Consider the following 13323-nt stretch of genomic DNA (forward strand, 5'->3'; position numbering starts at 1 on the left):
AATTATCTTTAAACAAACAAACAAACAAAATAAATAAATAAACAAACAAACAGAGTAGTCCAGTAGTCGAGCATCACAGCTGCCATGGGTCTGACTGACATTCACAGTAGGCCTATATACTGCCATTAATCAGAAAGAAAACCATTATTTCTTCAGTCTTAATTACATTTTACTGCAGTGCATTCACACCACAAGAAATTACAAGGATTTATGGTGTTAATATTTATTCTTGGAGGGCACTTTATTTGTGCAATAAATTGCAGATTTAAACATGTGTAATGTTTTGTAAATGTGCACATGAAGCTGTATTGCATTCATTTATTTTCATATATGTTCATTATTGTTATGTATGCAGCATTATGTGATGTTTGTTAAAGGGGTCATAGGATGCTGCATGCACTTTTACAAGTTGTTTGAACTGAAATGTGTGTTGGCAGTGTATGTACCACCCTATAATGATAAAAATCCACCGAGTGGTTTTAATCTGGTTAAATGTTTTCCCCTTTCTCAAATCGAGCCGATCTCAAATGCCTGTCTGTGTGACGTCACACAGACAGGCCCCTCCCATGATAGTTTGATTGACAGTAGCGTTTCAACACAGACTGGACTGGCGTCTTACCTCAGATCAGTGGTGTAGTGGTGCCTGGAGAAGTGGGTATACTCTTAATTTATGCCCCATGACATGTGTTATAAACAGTGACGTGTAAAACTAGTCTTGTATATTTAGTTCACCCCAAAATGGGCCAGTAGCCTAGTATTTGCATATTGTCACTTAACTTCTGCTGCTTGACTTCACGGAGTAAGAATCATTATGAAATTAACATTTGCCACAGAAGAGGTGCAGATTTTGCAATAATTAAAAAAATAATAAATAGACTGCAGCAATTAACATTTTGTCAGATCCTCTAGTACATTACATGCTATTTTGTTTAGTTGTCTGTTCGTATGAGAATTGACAATCAATTTATCTAGAATTTATCCCCCCATACCCACCACCTTTATAATATAAATAAGCACCAGTCAAGCTGCGATATCAAATAGGACCACAGGGAGATGCCAAAAGACCACTAAACCTGCTGTCTTGATCTAACTGTACATGCTAATCTATGATCCATTCAGAATAACTAGACCAGCGCATAATCTAAAACACCTTCAGTCACCATCCAGTATAACACTCCTGCTTTTAAACCAAATACAGGCTGGGATCTGGACTCGACTCGCCACAATCTCTGATGAAATTGGTTGGGTTTTCTCTGTATTAGAGCGGTTTTGAATTTATTGTTTGAACACATTCGTTTACTGGATCCTTGGACTGAAACGTTTACAGGAGTTTACCAGTTTTTAAGCTATTGTTTTCGTTGTAATGTACTGATTCAAATGAGTAATCAATAATTAACTATTATTTTACCACTCTGCGCGCATCCCCTGACATGCTCTCGCGCATGAAGCAGCAGCATCTCTGTCACTGTCGGCAATCGGCATCCTCTCTGACTGACGGAGCAGGCGAGGGCCTTATTTCAAAGGAAGCCAGCGCCACGGTCCTGACCGCATCACTGTCTTTACTGGATGTTTTTAGGGAATATTTGTATTTTTTACATGCGATTGGATTGGCTATTCATGTGGTGGACTGTCATGATTTTGCCTAATGCAGGACACTAATGAATGATGCGCATCAGAGGGGATTTAGAAGTGGGTATGCGCAAAGCCGACTGATAAAGAAGTGGGTATACGCCGTATACCCTCCACTACACCACTGCCTCAGACCCTCCCTGAGTCAGTTATCATCAGTCCACCATTGTTTCACCAGTGCAGCAGATTGACAAGAATGACTCCTAATTGATTGAGGTGTTCTGTTGTTGGATGTAATAATGAACATAGCAGTCGTCATTTACTCCCGACATCTGAGCCGCTGAACTCGCAGTGGATTACATTGTTTCTGAAGGGAATGCGCCCCCGATCTACATAAATGCGTCTATGTACTGCAGAATCATTCATGAATGAATGCAAATCATTCATGATCCAGCCTCATCTACATAAGAAGTGAGTATAATGTTTTTTAATGAACCTTTGCAAATCGCCTTTCCTAATAATGTGCTAATTAGCAAGTTTCACGATGAATGCGGCTAAAGTAAACAGTCTCTCTGAGAGCAGCTCGGAAGAGAGGGGCGGGTTCAGCAGAGCTCATTAACATTTAAAGGAAAATGCTACAAAAACGGCTTGATCTGAAAAGAGCTGTTTTTTACACTACCATTGAGAAATTTTAACCAAACTATGTTACAGACTTTTCATTAAGACCCTAAAGAATCATATCAACTTGTGGAAAATGGCCATCCTATGACCCCTTTAAGAGGTTTTACACAGTGTTCTGTCATGTTATTGGACTGCAGCAGAAATGCGTGTCAGTGTTTGTCTGGCGGGTCAGTATTTTTCTGGCGGGCGAGTGTTTGTCTGGCGGGTCAAGTCAAGTCAAGTCACCTTTATTTATATAGCGCTTTTAACAATACAGATTGTCAAAGCAACTGAACAGCATTAATTAGGAAAATAGTGTGTCAATAATGCAAAATGACAATAGTAAACACTAATTTTTCAGTTAAAGGCAGTTCATCATTGAATTCAGTGATGTCATCATCCAGCTCAGTTCAGTTTAAATAGTATCTTTGCAATCAAGTCGACGATATCGCTGGAAATGAAGTGTCCCCAACTAAGCAAGCCAGAGGCGACAGTGGCAAGGAACCAAAACTCCATCAGTGATTTGACTGTAGAGGAAGTAACCGTACATCCGTCTAGTTGCAAATTGTAATCCACGAGATTCGGTGTACTGTCTTTTGGTTCAATAAGTAATATCCCCGTCTCATCCGAATTTAATAGGAGAAAATTATTGGTCATTGTGATATGGTTCAAGAGGGAAGGAGGAAGAAGACAGGGTCGGCGGACTGGGATGCAAGTTTTTATTAAAGTCTCTCAGTAAGTACAACAGAACAAGGTGCTCACTGCACATTCAAAACTCTCCATCAATAACTCAGAATGTACATACATACCATACATACTTTTCTCCAGTAGCCCGGTTTCCCGTGTTGCTCACATTCCCAGCAGTTATTTCGTCTAGTTCATGTGTACTTATTGGTACACAGAGCAGTTGAGATAAATCAGGCAGGTTATTTGTGAATCTGTCTTTGGTGGCTGGAACAATAGTTCTGCCCGGACGATAACGCGGAGCCATATAGTTAATATTAGTAATACGCAGCATGCACGATACAAGGAAATGGTCAGTAACATCATCGCTTTGAGGTACGATATCTATATCAGTAAGATCAATTCCATGCGATATAATTAAATCTAGCGTATTATTAAAACGATGAGTGGGCCCGATGACGTTTTGCTTGACTCCAAAAGAGTTTATTAGGTCAATTATTAAACGCAAGTCCTAATGCATCATTTGTATTATCAACGTAAATGTTAACATCTCCGAGAATTAGCGCTTTATCAACAGTAACCAATAGGTCTGAGAGGAAATCTGCAAATTCTTTTAGGAAATCTGTATATTCTTTTAGGAAATATGTTTGTCTGGCGGGCCAGTGTTTGTCTGGTGGGTCAGTGTTTGTCTGGAGGGCAAGTGTTTGTCTGGCGGGCGAGTGTTTGTCTGGCGGGTCAGTGTTTGTCTGGCGGGCCACTGTTTGTCTGGTGGGCCACTGTTTGTCTGGTGGTCGAGTGTTTGTCTGGCGGGCGAGTGTTTGCCTGGTGGTCGAGTGTTTGTCTGGCGGGCGAGTGTTTGCCTGGCGGGCCAGTGTTTGTCTGGTTGGTCAGTATTTGTCTGGAGAGCAAGTGTTTGTCTGGCGGGTCAGTGTTTGTCTGGCGGGTGAGTGTTGGTCTGGCGGGTCAGTGTTTGTCTGGCGGGTGAGTGTTTGTCTGGTGGGTCAGTGTTTGTCTGGTGGGTCAGTGTTTGTCTGGCGGGTCAGTGTTTGTCTGGTGGGCGAGTGTTTGTCTGGTGGGCGAGTGTTCTTCTGGTGGGCGAGTGTTCTTCTGGTGGGCGAGTGTTTGTCTGGCGGGCGAGTGTTTGCCTGGCGGGTGAGTGTTTGTCTGGCGGGGGACTGTTTGTCTGGTGGGTCACTGTTTGTCTGGCGGGTCAGTGTTTGTCTGGCGGGCCAGTGTTTTTCTGGTGGGCGAGTGTTTGTCTGGCGGGCCAGTGTTTGTCTGGAGGGCAAGTGTTTGTCTGGCGGGTCAGTGTTTGCCTGTCGGGCGAGTGTTTGTCTGGCGGGTCAGTGTTTGTCTGCCGGGTGAGTGTTTGTCTGGCGGGTGAGTGTTTGTCTGCCGGGTGAGTGTTTGTCTGGCAGGTCAGTGTTTGTATGGCGGGTGAGTGTCTGTCTGGCGAGTCAGTGTTTGTCTGGCGGGTGAGGGTTTGTCTGGTGGGTCAGTGTTTGTCTGGTTGGTCAGTGTTTTTCTGGTGGGTCAGTGTTTGTCTGGCAGGTGAGTGTGAGTCCGGAAGCTGATGTTTTCCTTGATGCTTAAATGTGCGGCTTTACAGTTATATGAAGATGGACAAATCACTCTGCCTGATATTCCTGTGGATCTGTGTGGGTTTGTGTGTTATGGGACACACGCTGCTCTCATGGAGAAACTGGCAGACTTCAAGGTCTGTGCAGACAAAGACTGTTCATGTGAGTTACACTATTCATCACAGTACACAACTAATACGGCATAGCTATTTTTAAAGACTTAAAAACTAAGATATTAATTATGATGAATCTGTTTCCTTCTTTCATTGATGTTTTTAGCTTACATGTTGTTAGGAGGCAGGTTTCTTAGTAGCAGCTTAAACCACTTGTTGGTCAACAAGTTTTCAATAAACTGCATTTTCTTTCTGTGCAATAGCGGTGGGAATATTCACTTATTGTTTTGTTTTTTGTATTGTAGTATTTTTTATTACGTTAAAGGGTACAATACATACAATATAATACAATAAAATATTCATATAAAGTAGACAAATAAATCATACATCGAACAGACATGAGCAATAAAATACCACAGATGCTGAACACATAACAAGACAAAAAAGATATACATATATAAAAAACATATACTTAACACTATACTCACTTTATTTAACAACATAAATGCAAGGCACGAAGTATCCAATTTTTCCACACCTTAATTTTATGCCTTGTTTCATGTTTCGAACTCAACTGCAGTCATCTTATTTCTTCATGAGGCAGTCCTTTTCTCAAGTGTTAAAGTGTCTATTAATAGGTTGAACCATTGTGTAAAAGATATTTTATGCTTTCAATGGCTAAAGCTCTTGAAGACTACGTGGCTTCAGACTGCAGAAACATAAACCTGAGGCGAGGCCAGATGATCTATGTGTTTTCTAAACTCAAGCCTGTAGAGGGAGCCGGAGTCCTTTGGTCTGGAAGTGTACCTGTCTTTATATTTGACATTTCCCTCAGCTGATCTGACTGCAGACCCAGAAATAACAGCAGCAGCTTTGCTTTTGCAGGTCTACGGTGAGCGCTATGTAGACCAGATGGGTGTGATTGGATATTTCCCCAGTAACCATGTCAATGAGACAATGAGTTTTTCAGAAGAAAACGGTTGAGATCCCAACCACTGCAGATAGAATAGAAAAGGTAGATTAAGCTAGTGCTAGAGGCCGTTTTGCTTTTGTTAATTGTATAATAATAAATAACAAGAAAATAAATAGATAGAATACAAAAAAGAATAGAGACGCTAGTGTTGCCTTGAATTTTATGCGAGCAGCTACTGGTAGCCAGTGCAAATTTTTAAACAGAGGTGTGATGTGCATTCTTTTCGGCTTGTTAAAAATGTATCTTGCTGCCGCGTTCTGGATTCATTGTAAAGGTTTGATAGAACTGGCTGGAAGACCTGCCAAGTAAGCATTGCAATAGTCCAGCCTGGACAGAACAAGAGCTTGTTCTGAAAGAAAAGGCCTGATCTTCCTAATGTTGCAAATCTGCAGGACCGGGCAGTTTTAGCAACGTGGTCTGAGAAAGTCAGCAGATCATCAATCACAACTCCAAGGTTTCTGGCTGTTTTTGAAGGAGTTATGGCTGATGTGCCCAACTGGATGGTGAAATTGTGATGAAACAATGGGTTTGCTGGAACCACAAGCAGTTCTGTCTTGGCAAGGTTGAGTTGAAATTGATGGTCTTTCATCCAGCAAAAAAAGTCTGTTAGACAAGCTGAGATGCGAGCAGCTATCGTCAGATCATCAGGATGGAATGAGAGGTAGAGTTGAGTGTCATCAGCATAGCAGTGATATGAAAAGCCATGTTTCTGAATGACAGAACCTAGTGATGCCATGTAGACAGAGAAGAGAAGTGGTCCAAGAACTGAGCCCTGAGGCTCCCCAGTAGTTAGATGTTGCGACTTGGACACCTCGCCTCTCCAAGATACCTTCAAGGACCTATCTGAGAGGTAAGACTCAAACCACTGGAGTGGGGTTCCTGAGCTGCCCTTTGCCAATAGGGTTGACAGGAGGATCTGGTGGTTAACTGTGTCAAAAGCAGTGGAAAGATCCAGCAAAATAAGTATTGAATACTTGGAATCTGCTCTTGCCTGTCTTAGGGCTTCAACAACTGAGAGCAAGGCAGTCTCGGTTGAATGTCCACTTCTGAAACCAGACTGGTTGCTGTCAATGAGGTTGTTCTGTTTGAGAAAGGCAGAGATTTGGTTGAACACAGCTCGTTCAAGTGTTTTTGCAATGAAAGGAGGAAGGGAAAATGGTCTGTAGTTCTCTAAAAGAGATGGGTTAAGGGTGGGTTTCTTCAGTAGTGGGGTTATACGAGCCTGTCTAAATGTTGAGGGAAAAACACCAGTGTGAAGGGATATGTTAATGATGTGAGTGAGTGCAGGTACAACTGCAGGAGAAATGGCTTGAAGAAGATGAGATGGAATAGGATCAAGTGGACTAGTAGGATGATTAGAAAGGATGAGTTTGGAGACTTCTGCCTCAGAGAGTGAAGAGAAGGATGTGAACGAGTGTATGTTTGCTGGTAAGATGAGCTTGACAGACTGTGGTATGGAAAATTGTGCACTGATGGTTTTAATTTTATTAATGAAGAATGTGGCAAAGTCGTTAGCTGTTAGAGTTGATAAAGGTGGAGGATGACAAAGAAAGGAGGAAAATGTTTTAAAGAGGATGCAAGAGTTAGACGAATTGTTAATTTTATGACGATAGTATGTCCTTTTAGCAGTGGAGACATTAGCAGAGAAGGAAGAGAGGAGTGACTGATACATATTAAGGTCAGTAGGATTTTTTTATTTGCGCCACACCCTTTCAGCAGCCCTGAGCTTAGAACGATGTTCGCAGAGAACATCAGACAGCCAAGGGGCAGAAGGGGTGGTATGGGCAGGCCTGGAAGACAAGGGGCAGACAGTGTCTAAACAAGACATAAGAGTGGAGCAGAAAATATCAGTAGCACTGTTAGCATCAAGAGATGATAACTGTTCAGGGGAAGGAAGCAAAGATGAAACCATAGCAGATAGCCTGGAGGGTGAGAGTGAGCGTAGGTTACAATGAAAGATGATATGTGGAGGGGGCAGTGTTGTGTCAGGAACCATGTTGAGGTTAAGAGTGAGGAGGAAGTGATCCGAGGTGTGTAGTGGAGTAACCAGTACATGATCAGTGGAGCAGTGTCGTGTGTAAATAAGGCCCAGATTTGTGAGTAGCCATAGTTAACACTCTCTTGACATCAAAAGAGGCAAGCAGAGTGTCGAAGTCTGCAGCCTGATGTTTATCTAGGTGGATGTTGAAGTCTCCAAGCATAACTAGGGGAGTACCATCCTCAGGAAAGGTTGAGAGCAGCACATCTAATTCATCCAAGAAGTTACCTTGTGAAAAAAAGTGAAAGTGATGTGACATGTGGCCAAGTAGGGTTGGAGATACTAGGAATTAGTGCTCTGCATTTAATGCCCATCCTAAGTGCACACACAGCAGTGAACACACACACACACACTGTGAACACACACCCGGAGCAGTGGGCAGCCATTTATGCAGGGTTCGGTGCCTTGCTCAAGGGCACCTCAGTTGTGGTATTGAAGGCGGGAGAGAGCGCTGTACATTCACTCCCCCCACCTACAATCCCTGCCGGTACGAGACTCGAACCCGCAACCTTTGGGTTACGAGTCCGACTCTCTAACCATTAGGCCACGACTTCCCCCTTGTGGTCCTGGGGGGGGGTCGATAAACAACTACAAAATGGATTTTAAAAGGGTGGGTAATAGTGACTGAATGTGTTTCAAATGAGCTGTTAATACCAAGAGAAGGTAAAGGAATACATTTCCAATCATTAAAGATAAGCAGACCAGTACTTCCACCCCTTCCAGTCAGACGGAGAGTGCTGCAGGTGTCTTCTGGTTTGATCCAGGTCTCTGTCAGGGCCATGAGCTTTAGTCTTGAATGACTTGTAATATATGTAATGAAATCTGCTTTGTTTACTGCAGACTGACAATTCCAGAGACCAATATGTGACGAGAGGGGCGGGGCCGAGAGCCGTGGGAACGGAGCCTGCTGCCATCCGCCATGATGGGGAGGCCAGACACACTGCCGCTTGGTCCTCAACCGGCACCGGCGAACACTCCAAGAAAACTTTAATAATAAAATAAACACAAAACAGCGCGACAGCCCCTCGCGGACGACTGTCGCGCACAAACAAAACCAAAATACAAAATAAACTCCAGGCCTGGTCCTCTCTCGTCTTTCCCTGTCATCACTCCTCCTTTATATCCTTCCGGAGCTCCTCCGTGAGACTCGAGACCGGTGAGTGGCGCAGGTGTCGCGCATTCGCAATTACTCCACCGGCCTCGCTCCGTTCCCACGGCTCTCGGCCCCGCCCCTCTCGTCACACAATAGAAAAAGAAAGTAGTTTTATTAGCAGACATAGGCAAAGTGCACAGGTTGTTAAGATTGCGCTGCCTACAGCGTGGTTCGCGAGTGGTAGTAATAGTAGGGATATGAAAACACATAGTAAGAGTTGGTCATAAGAACTGAAACAGAACTGAAGCAAGGTGTAGAAAAGAGGACGAATCAAAAGCGATACTTATGTTCCTTGTCTGTGTCCCTGCACTGTGGAGTTGATGGTCTTTACACTCTTCGGTCTTTACGAGGGCTGCCGTGGTCAGGGGTGTGAAGTAACAAATTACAAATACTCACGTTACAGTAATTAAGTAGTTTTTATCAGTAATTGTACTTTTTTGAGTAGTTTAAAAATTGTGTACTTTTACTTTTACTTGAGTACATTTTAAGTGATGTATCGGTACTTTTACTCCGCTATTTTCCTCCGTTTGTGGTCATTACATGCTTATTTTAATTTTATTTTTATCCATCAACGTGATTGGATAGAGAGTAATAGGTCTCGTGACTTTCGTCAAATCAAATTGTGCAAAGAAAACTTTAACCGCCAACTGTTTATCATGGCTGCTGGAAGCGCATTCTTCAAGCATCAATTCAGTCGCATCTTCCTCTAACTTAATATGTTACAGTAAATTTCGGATTTCTGCTTACTAAATGATTTGTATATATGCTTGCCTATCTACACAGCCTGAAATTTGGTGTGAGGTTGCGGGTATAGCATATAGTGTTAACTCCCGCAAGTGCCACGTTCGGTAAATTCCCACTCACTTATGAGATGCCGATCTGCGCTGCCTCGTCTCTCTCTCGTGTGCGTTCTGCAGCGATCACTTGGATAAGTCGTTGTTGCTTGTTGAACTTGTTGACTTTTGATGAGTTTGAGCGTGCGATGCGTGCTGTGAAAACTTTTTTTTTATTATCCATTTTATACTATCAGCCTTCATTTAGCAAGTGCACTTGCGCATAAACAATTTTCAAGTTCAACACTTTTTGTTCCGTTCAGTTGTGGATGCTGCTGATTCACCAAGACTGCCGCGGTTCAGCAAAGAGACGTGTGTGTGTGTGTGTGTGTGTGTGTTTTCCTTTGAAAAAGTTTCCCCAGAAATAACTCGCTATTTAATGCATTTAATACATTCTAGAACAATGTGCATTTATGTTAAAATTGTAACATAAATTATCAAGTGTTTTTTATTTCTTTATTGCAAAATGCTAAAACTGGCACTGTTTTGGAGAGAAATGGGCTCTCATTTGAACCCATATCATGGTGTGTGAACCCATTATAAATGAGGCATTCGTTGCATCCAGTAGGGACATAATTACGGATTATAATGACTTATACTGTCTTTTTACGAGTTGCGTTGCATCGTGCCGCATAAACATAAAACCATGTCTGCATTTGTGATTGGAGAAATGACAAACAACAAGTCCTACTCTACACTGCCCAAAAAACTTGCTTTAAATATATAAAATATAAAAACGCTTTAAATATAAAAAACGTACTTGCAGTCTGTGAGTCAGAACAGCCGGCATTGTAGTCTACTCTCCCAGGATCAGGAAACAGTCCTCCATAAAATGTGCTGCACACATCTGAATATTTGGGTTGAAGGGTTATGGAACAGTGTTGTAAATACAACTTAACCACTGATTTCTAGTCGTGTCCATTTTTGGAAAGCCAAACAAAGTAGTTTCGCTTTCACAACGAAACACAGCGTCACACACGGCGGCCTAGAGTGAGCGGAGGCGGTGGGCTTGAGTGAGTGGCGGCCGGTGGGCTAAAGAACGACGCGGCTGTTGGGCTTGCGGCAACCACGTGACGACCCCGGGCTGGATTCCGCTTCATCCACCGTGAAAGCCGATCCGGCGATCCACAGAGCGAAGTTGATGTATTCCCTCAGCAACCAGCACGGATCAGCTCCAGGCATGACGAAGCAGATATCGTTCCTCTTTTGGAAGGTAGGTAACAAAGTAGTTTCGCTTTCACAACGATGGCGGCAGCAACAACAATACCACAGAGAATAAAATAGAATAAAAGTTACGCCTTCTTTCTTTGCGTGAACATTTGGGCGGCGTTATGCAAATCTTCCCACATCGTGACGTAGATATGTGGGGGCGTGTTAGAACGAGACGTTTTAGGTAGGCGTGGCTAACAGATCTTCTTTATGCACCAAGAGCTTGTAACACTCCAAAGAGAAAGGAAAAATTTAAATCACATATGACCCCTTTAATATTTTATGTACAACAACAGCATATGCTGTCTCAGTGGCCTGACACACATGATTTTAAATCTATTTTTTCAGACCTTATGATTTAATGGGGATGATTGTACTGAGAATAACTTTCATCTTTTCTTCAACTGAATACTGTTTCTATGCTGTTTTGATGTATTTTAAAGAGTTGGCAGTCAAAATTAAAACTGCTGGATGATAGATATTCTTCATTCTTTATGACAAATAAGATAATGTGAATAACAGAATGTACAACGTTTTTAAAAGGTATCAATTGCGGTGTACAGCGTTTATTATGAGGGGGAAGAATCCACAGCTCAGTACTCACTACTCAATACTCATGAGTACTTTTAAATAGGCTACTCTTTTACTCTTACTCAAGTAGTTTTTTGGACAAGTACTTTTACCCTACTCACTTACATTTTTTGGAAGGCAATGGTACTTTTACTTGAGTATATTTTTTCAGTACTCTTTCCACCACTGGCCGCGGTATACTAACCTTTTTTATACCCGTTTGACAAAACGGAAATTGAATTCAGCTAAACACACTAGTTTAGGTTTATCACAACAAAGGGCTAAGCAAGCACACAACACTGACAAGGTACGCAATACAGTATGAGACCAAACGCGACTTCAGCACGTCTCAACACAATAAACAAAACAAGCGTTTCCTAGCAACGACAACTGCGCTAAACACTAATGAGGCAAGAAATAAATACACTTAAGAGCTGCTTTTAACTTCCGCTGATTGATTGCTTCTCTCAAAGAGTATTTCTTTACACTGTCTTTTGCATGCGCTTGAACACACTTTACTGTTTATCACAACAAAGGGCTAAGCAAGCGCACGACACTTGACAAGGTACGCAATACAGTATGAGACCAAACGCGACTTCAGCACAGTCTCAACACAGTAAACAAAACAATGCTTAATAAATATATTTATCCTTACTCATTTTACCTACCTGGTCTCATAAAAATACATACCTCTGTGTACTTTTTGTGCAGCACCATTTTTACGTACCTTACTGCACGTTTCACCGTAGTTTCAAAGAGAAATGTCCACTGAGTGGCACTAAAACACGGGTTCAATACATGAACCCTAGCACGTTTTTATTACGTTGGTATAGGTACGGTGGTTCACAATTAAAATATCCGTGGACTGTAGCTAAAAGTTAAAGGGGTCATATGATGCTACTAAAAAGAACATTATTTCAGAATCAGAATCAGAATGAGCTTTATTGCCAGGTATGTTTACACATACGAGGAATTTGTTTTCGTGACAGAAGCATCCACAGTGTAACAGAATGACAGTGACAGAACAAACAACACAGATAATAAAAATAAAAATAGAACAAGTAAATAAGGAATAAAAATATATAAATTGACATTTGTATGTGCAGGTATATTACAATAGACAGTTTTTGTATGTACAGGTACTGTATATTATGTGCAAATTTGAGGTGTAGGCTGAGTATGAGTGTTAGATAAATAAGTGTATGAGTGAATAAATAGTGTGTGTTCCACAGTCATTGTCAAGTGTTCATGAGATGGATGGCCTGAGGGAAGAAACTGTTCTTGTGTCTGGTCGTTCTGGTGCTCAGTGCTCTGTAGGTCTGTTTTGTCTGATTTGGTAGCTGAGCTGAACCAGACAGTTATTGAAGTGCAGAGGACAGATTCAATAATGGCGGAGTAGAACTGTTTCAGCAGCTCCTGTGGCAGGTTGAACTTCCTCAGCTGGCGAAGGAAGTACAACCTCTGCTGGGCCTTTTTCACAATGGAGTCAATGTGAGTGTCCCACTTCAGGTCCTGAGAGATTGTGATGCCCAGGAACCTGAATGACTCCACTGCAGTCACAGTGCTGTCCATGATGGTGAGTGGGGGGAGTGCAGAGGGGTTTCTCCTGAAGTCCACGGTCATCTCCACAGTTTTGAGCGTGTTGAGCTCCAAGTTGGTGAGACTGCTCCAGACAGCCAACTGCTCGTCCTCCTGTCTGTAAGCAGACTCGTCACCGTCCTGAATGAGGCCGATGAGTGTGGTGTCGTCTGCAAACTTCAGGAGCTTGACAGAGGGGTCTTTAGAGGTGCAGTCGTTGGTGTACAGGGAGAAGAGCAGTGGAGAGAGAACACAACCCTGAGGAGCTCCAGTGCTGATCGTACGGGTGCTGGATGTGTATTTTCCCAGCCTCACTAGCTGCTGCCTGTCTGTCAGGAAGCTGTTGATCCACTGACAGACGGA

The sequence above is a fragment of the Sinocyclocheilus grahami genome, unplaced genomic scaffold (genome assembly GCF_001515645.1).
Source record: "Sinocyclocheilus grahami isolate Dianchi unplaced genomic scaffold, SAMN03320097.WGS_v1.1 scaffold801.1, whole genome shotgun sequence".
In the NCBI taxonomy this organism is placed as follows: Eukaryota; Metazoa; Chordata; class Actinopteri; order Cypriniformes; family Cyprinidae; genus Sinocyclocheilus; species Sinocyclocheilus grahami.